Here is a 6983-nt window from a genome sequence, read left to right on the forward strand (position 1 = left end):
GCTGACCGCTTCCACACTGGCATTGTGATGGCGTCACAATGCATGCCCAACCACACGGCGGGGGGTGTCACAGCACTCTGTTGGTACAGTGTTCAAATGATGCCAAAGGAGCATTGAAAAGCCACTGCCACCATGGCTAAGGTGCCCTTTCTGCAGTGTGAAAAGGAGGCACTTTTTGCAGCTTCTTTTTGTGCTGCGGAAAGGCCAGGAAAGGGGCAGCTGCAGGCTGTTCCAGTGGGGAGGTCTGTTGAACCCCTATGTGACAATTAAGTCTCCAAGTTTCTTACACAAATATGAACATGCATGCTCACAATCTTCCCCCTGTGCAAATGTATTTTTCCAGTTTTTGGCCCCCTAGTTGTCCATTTATTCCTACTAGCCCAAGTGTTCTTTCCTTCTTGCAAGTAGTAAACTGCTTTTAAAAATAACTTTGGTAGTACTGGTATGCATATTAATCATGTAGTTCTTTCCAAAAATGTTAAGGCAATTTTGTTTCATTACCATCATCTAATAGTTTATATCAAAGTGTTTTTGATTAGTTCATATATAATAAACATTATACATTTGAACTCAAGTTCCTTAGATGTGTAAGTCATTTGAGGACAAGTTTAAATGGAGGCTATGTACCAGTGTCTCATTGTAATATTGGAAAACTAGAAGCTTAGCAACTAATTCCCTTCTTTACCATATTTGTATCCTGGATGGAGTTCTGTTATACCATTTGGAATCTAAACAATCCATTCCTGGCATCTAAAACTGAAAGATATTTCTGGTTTGGATTACTTTGCTACTGATGTAATTAGTCTTATAAATAAGATGAAAACTCTTGAGATGACAGAGACAGACCATCTCTGCCCAATTCTGTGGAGAGCTCCAGTACTGGAGCCTTTGAGATACTCAAATCCTTGTTAGCATCAGTCCAACAGGACAAAAATGAGGAAGGAACATTGAGGATTTATTTTGTCCTTCCTTTTCTAAGCAACAGGAGGGAAACTCTGAGGGCACACATGCCATTGCCCCAGCACAGAGTTCGCCAGAGGTTGTTACTAGTAAGCCAGAGGGAAGTGGCACTTTGTGATAAATAAGTGAGTTTTGGGTTGCAATTTGGGCACTCAGTCTCTAAAATGTTCGCCATCACAGGAAGCCATTACAAAAAGTCTGAGGAATGTGGTGTGGCTGCCATGCAGAAGATATTTTAATATGACTCACTGCAGCTGATGTTTCCAGTCACAAGCCATTTGTGCATAGTTCTTCACAATGCAGATAATAGTGTTTTCTCTGTGACACTTGACACTCTGTTTAAGACATGTGCAGTAGGGTGGGGAAATAATTCCTTGATACACATGTAGAGATGTTGCACATGAATGTATCATCATATAAAAATCACCACTATGTACGCCAGTTCTAAATGGCTATACATATTTGGATGCAGTGCCCTGAAAGCAACTGTCAGATCATTTCAATTTAAAAGGCATGGAAAAGGTAGTCAAATTCACAATACTACTACTGGTATCTATCATGGTTGTAAACAGGGAGAAAAGCCTAAAAGATTTTTCATCTAAAGATAGTGGCTGAAAATCAGCTCCTGCAATTTCACATAGAAGCAAGAAAAAAAATGAAAATGAGAATTTCTCAATTAAAAATAATAATTGATGTTATACTGGAACAAAGAACATCTACCCTATTTTTTTCAGCAGACCACAACAATAAATTAGAACAAGCACAGGAAACAAGCTTCAGACTCATTATGTAGAAAACTAAATATAAGCATTTCAACCGGTTATTGAACGGATTTGAAAAATCCACAAGCATAATCAGATGCACTTTTGGTACTTGTAACTGCTTCCTGAATACCATTATTGAACTACAAGAAAAAACAGTGAAGGTCCTTTTATGAGCAAGCACACATGAAGTTACTTATTTTTACTTATTCACAGCAATAGTCCATCTAGCCAGGTACTTTCTACTCCAACCGACAGAGATTCTCCATGGAAGAGACTAAGATCTATTGAAATCTTTCTCAGGTCTTTTGTCATAAAATCTTTTTAACTGAGATTTCCAGGCTTGAGCTTTACTACCACTTACATGCAAAGCATGTGCCCAGCACTATGCTATCTTCTACATGTGAAGGGAACAATATAGAGGGACTTTAAGGTTTATGTTTATGTATAAGCTTTGATCCCTGTGTTTCATTGCTCAAGGGAAAAGGATAACAAGGAAGCATTCGGGGAGCCTCCACTGAGGATGGGGTTAAAATTTCAGAGAGCTTTCCTGGGAACTGAATTTTATGAGCAGTCTTTAAGCCTTAAAAAGTTCTTAAGTCTTCTATTCCAACAGAAAAATGAACTGTGATGAAAATGAACTTTGCCCTAAATCATATTTCTGGAGAAATTAATGGGGTTTCATGAAAGGAAGAAATGCTGCAGATTTATAGCGTGTACAATTTGGCTGTTTTAGGGTAGCAATTTCATCTTTCCCAATCACTCACTATATCATTAGTTAATAACCAATAGGGTTGTTTAATTTTTGATAGATTATCTGCATGGTGCTTATCTAGATGGTGCACAAATCAAAAAGAGAAATAGAATTCTCATATATTTGTCATTACCCACTTTTGTCTTACCAGACAAAGCAGAGTTAGGCTCATTTTCTCTTTCAGAGGATATCAGTGGCATCTCATGGCCCACAGCAGAGACTGACTGCTGACCCCAGACCCCCTTCCCAGTTACAAAGAAAGTTCTATAGAACTTGCTTCCCTGACTTTTGAGCTCTGCTGTTAGAAATAAAAAGCAGATTGGTGCACAGGATTTGAATGGATTGGGGGGACTTTGGCTCCCAGGATCTAAAGACCTCCCCATGCCCGAGCATGCCTTCAATCATGGGAGAAAGGTATGCCACTCATGGAGCTAGCATAACTTGCTTGTGTACAAGACCGCCTTTTGGAGGACTATGGAGAGGCGATACGAGCAGCCAAGAACTCGTTCTATGGTGCTCGTATTGCGTCCGCGGAGTCGCGTCCAGCAGAGTTGTTCAGGGTAGTCAGGGAGCTAACTCAGCTCCCTCCTGCCCTGAACCAGATCCTTGAACCTTCTAAGGCCTGCTGTGACCAATTTAACAACTTCTTCGCGGATAAAACCTCTCGGATAAGCGAGGGTCTTAACGCCGGCATTAGCGCAGAACCTAGGATAGAGGTGTCCAGAGCCTCCGTGGACTCTGTTAAACTGGATCAGTTTGAGTTGGTGAGTACCGATGATGTAGACAAGATCCTTGGAAGTGTTCGGAAGACAACCTGTTCTCTCGATCCCTGTCCCTAATGGCTAGCGGCTCAGGGGGGACCGGTAGTAACCTCGTTGTTATACCGGATTATAAATACATCTCTGAGGGATGGGCAATTTCCATCCAGCTTAAAATTGGCCATTGTAAAACCGCTGATAAAAAAGCCCTCCCTCGACCCTCTGATGCACAACAATTACCGGCCAATATCGCTATTGCCATTTTTGGGGAAGGTGATCGAGAGGGCGGTTGCAATCCAACTTCAATCGATCTTGGATGATACGGATTATCTGGACCCATTTCAAACTGGCTTTCGGGCGGGTTACGGGGTTGAGACGGCCATGGTCGCCTTGGTCGATGATCTCCGTCTGGGCATCGACAAGGAAAGATTTTGAATGGGAAATTTATTTTATTTTATCTCCTGCTTTCGATGAGTTTAAAGAGGCACTGGTCCCTCATGTGATTTGTAATTAGCCATCTATTACGTAATATATATAATTTCTTTTCCAGATTTGGGGACTAGAATATGACAATCCTGGACAGTCACCCCTTTTTTTTGCAGGGATCTCTTCTGGACCTCCTCACAAAAATGGGGTTTCACATTTATTCAAACCCCATTCATTCTCCCTCTGTTGTACTTGTGCATAAGTGAGGGACGTGAGTCCAAAGACTGTGAGAACGGAGGGAGGACTGTAGTTTACAGAACTGAGAAAGAAAGAATATGAGATCTGTCATTTATTTGGGATTATCTTCAACACTCTATTTTTATTTACCTGTTTGGGGACATTTTTGGATGTCATCTTTATTATGCAGTGATCTTATATAGCACTGAACCAAACATGAAGCATTCTAGATTACTTTAGGGGTTAAAACACATAGGTAAATTAAATTATAAACACTCCTTACCTGTCTTCCTAAAGCGTCGACCCATTAAGACTTTACATTTGTCTTCAGGTAGACAAGCATCAGAAGAGAGGAACTGTCCGTATACTCACTTTCCTTCAGTTAATATTGAATATAAAAACAAAAAACAACTTTCTATGTCACAGCCATCTTTTTTTCAACCTCACGTTCTTATTACCAAAAAGAAAACACATAAACCTTCCAAGTAAAAAAACCAATAAACAGTATAGTCCAAATACAGTTGCCAAGAATGGAAAGGAATGTATGACATTCTACATTGCATATACATTGTATATTGTTCCATCTAATTTATAAACTATGTTCCACTAAATATGTGATCCTAGAATCCTGAGTAGGTCCTCCTAAAGCAGGAGTGGCCCCCTCTGGGGATGATGTGCCATTTCAACCCTTCATGGCCAATCCACCACTGCTGCCTCATCTCTCTCTGTGCCACCATTGCTCTTCATCCACCACAGCTGCAACCTCCTTCCCTGTTCGATGATGAAGAGGGGGAGGGAGGGAGAGAATGGGGTTTTGTTTGTTTTTAAAAGCTTTCTAAAGAGGACTACTATCTTCTATGGGTCTTCAAGGCTAAAGCAAGTGATATTCTTAAATCAGCCCCTAGGCAGAAAGGAGCCAACTATGTAAGGAGCCAGGCATGGATGGCAGTGAGTTTTCCCTTTCATCTCCTTTCCTTTATCTTCTGAAGAAGGGAAGGAAGATGGAGGATGGCAGAGTCGTGGACAGCTGTGGAGGGGAAGGAAGGGGAATGGATGACAAGGGCGTGGGTGTAAGAAGGTGATTTTAGTTTGAGGACAGCAGTAGTCACTGATTTTGCCAATGAGATATGGCAGCAAACCTCATGGTCCCAAAAAAAAGGCCAATTAACACAAGATTGTGGGCAGGGAATCCGGAGGACTGGAAGCAGTGACAGCCATCAGCTGCACATTTCCCACTCCTGCTTGCTGTAAAGAAATTTACACGGGAAATACAACCACATTCATGCTAATGTTTAAATAGAACTGGGGTTAATGAAGAAAAAGCACAAACTGGATATTGATCAAGGAATCTTGACAAAACAATGACATACCTATCCCCTAACAGTTCTGTTCAACTTACTGTTGGCAGAAAACTTGTAAATGTACCAAACAAGCAGTTAAAGCTATCAGAACAGGAACTGTTTTCTTTACCATAGAAAAATAAAATGCTAATTTTAATATTAAATAATATATGCAAATCACAAATAATTTGAAATCATAGAATTGTAAAAAGTTGGAGGACCCCAAAATCACCAAGTCCAATCTCCTGGTCAGTGCAGGAACTCAGGTTAGAGCATCCCCATCCTCTATTTGGGAATAGAAAATAGCTGTAAAACGTGTGAATGGTTGGGACTTTTCTGCAATCATCTACTGCAAGAAAGGACTAGTCTGTTTTCACATTTTAGCCAGAGGTGAAGCCTGAATCTGCATTAATACCAGCACAAGTGTCCGACCCACTAGAATGGGACTTGTAATAATAATAAATAATAAAAAAAATATTTTTATACCGCCCTTCCTATGATCAGGGCGGTGCACACATGTACGTACAAATACAAATAATCAAATACCACACAGTAATAATAATCACAATTTTCATTAAAATCATTAGAACCAAATTCTGGCCAGCCTGCCAGCTGCTGCCAGAGAAGGGGAAGCTAACCGGCCAGCGTCCGGGAATGCTAATGAAAACAAGAAGGTTTTTAGCTCCTTCTTGAAATGGGCCAGGGAGGTGGCCGAGCGAAGCTCTATGGGCAGCGAATTCCAGAGGGTTGGGGCCGAGATGGAAAAGGTCCTCCTTGAAGTGGAGGTTACCTGTCCCCGGGACCCTCAATGCTGCTGCCCAGATGTTCTGAGTGTGCGGGGCCGATTGTATGGAGAGAGGTGGTCCTTAAGGTATCTGGGCCCAAGCCATTTAGGGCTTTATAGTATAACCAACACCTTGTATTGCACCCGGAGCGTATAGGCAACCAGTGCGGCTTTTAAGCACAGGGTTATATGGCTGGCCCTGGGTATCCAGTACCAGCCTGGCTGCCATATTCTGCTAATTGTAGCTTCCGGGTTTGGTACAAGGGTTGCCCCATGTAGAGGGCATTGCAGAGTCCAATCTAGAGGTTATCAGGGCATGTACTACCGTTTTCAGGTCTCCCTGGTCCAGGTAGGGCGCAGCTGGCGAATCAGCCGAAGCTGATAGCAGGTGCTCTCTGACTGTCGCTCCACCTGAGATGTAAGGTGGAGCGACGAGTCAAGGAGCACCCCCAGACTGCGTTAGAGTACTCACAGGAAGCGTGATCCCGTTTAGGACAGGTGGAACACCGCCTTCCCTGGGCCAGGGGAACCTATCCCGAGCACCTCCGTTTCTTGGATTCAGACTGAGTCGATTTTTCCTCATCCAGCCCCTTACCGACTCAGACAAGCCACGAGGGAAGATGCCATCCCCGGTCACTGCATCAGTCGGAGACATAGAGAAGACTATTTGGGTGTCATCAGCGTACTGTAAACCCCGCGCCCCATGTCTCCGGATGATCTCTCCCAACGGTTTCATGTAAATGTTAAAAAGCATGGGAGACAGAATGGCTCCTTGAGGACCCAGACGTGAGGGCCCTCTTATCGGAAGCACACGTCTCCCAGCTGCACATCTGGAACCTCCAGAGAGGTAGGAAGCGCAGTGCCCACTCCCACCTCTTCCAGGCGCTCCAGAAGGTACCATGGTTTATGGTATCGAAAACCGGTGAGATGTCCAAGAGCCCAACAGGGACACGTTCCCCTGTT

The sequence above is a fragment of the Sceloporus undulatus genome, chromosome 2 (assembly GCF_019175285.1).
Source record: "Sceloporus undulatus isolate JIND9_A2432 ecotype Alabama chromosome 2, SceUnd_v1.1, whole genome shotgun sequence".
Taxonomy (NCBI): domain Eukaryota; kingdom Metazoa; phylum Chordata; class Lepidosauria; order Squamata; family Phrynosomatidae; genus Sceloporus; species Sceloporus undulatus.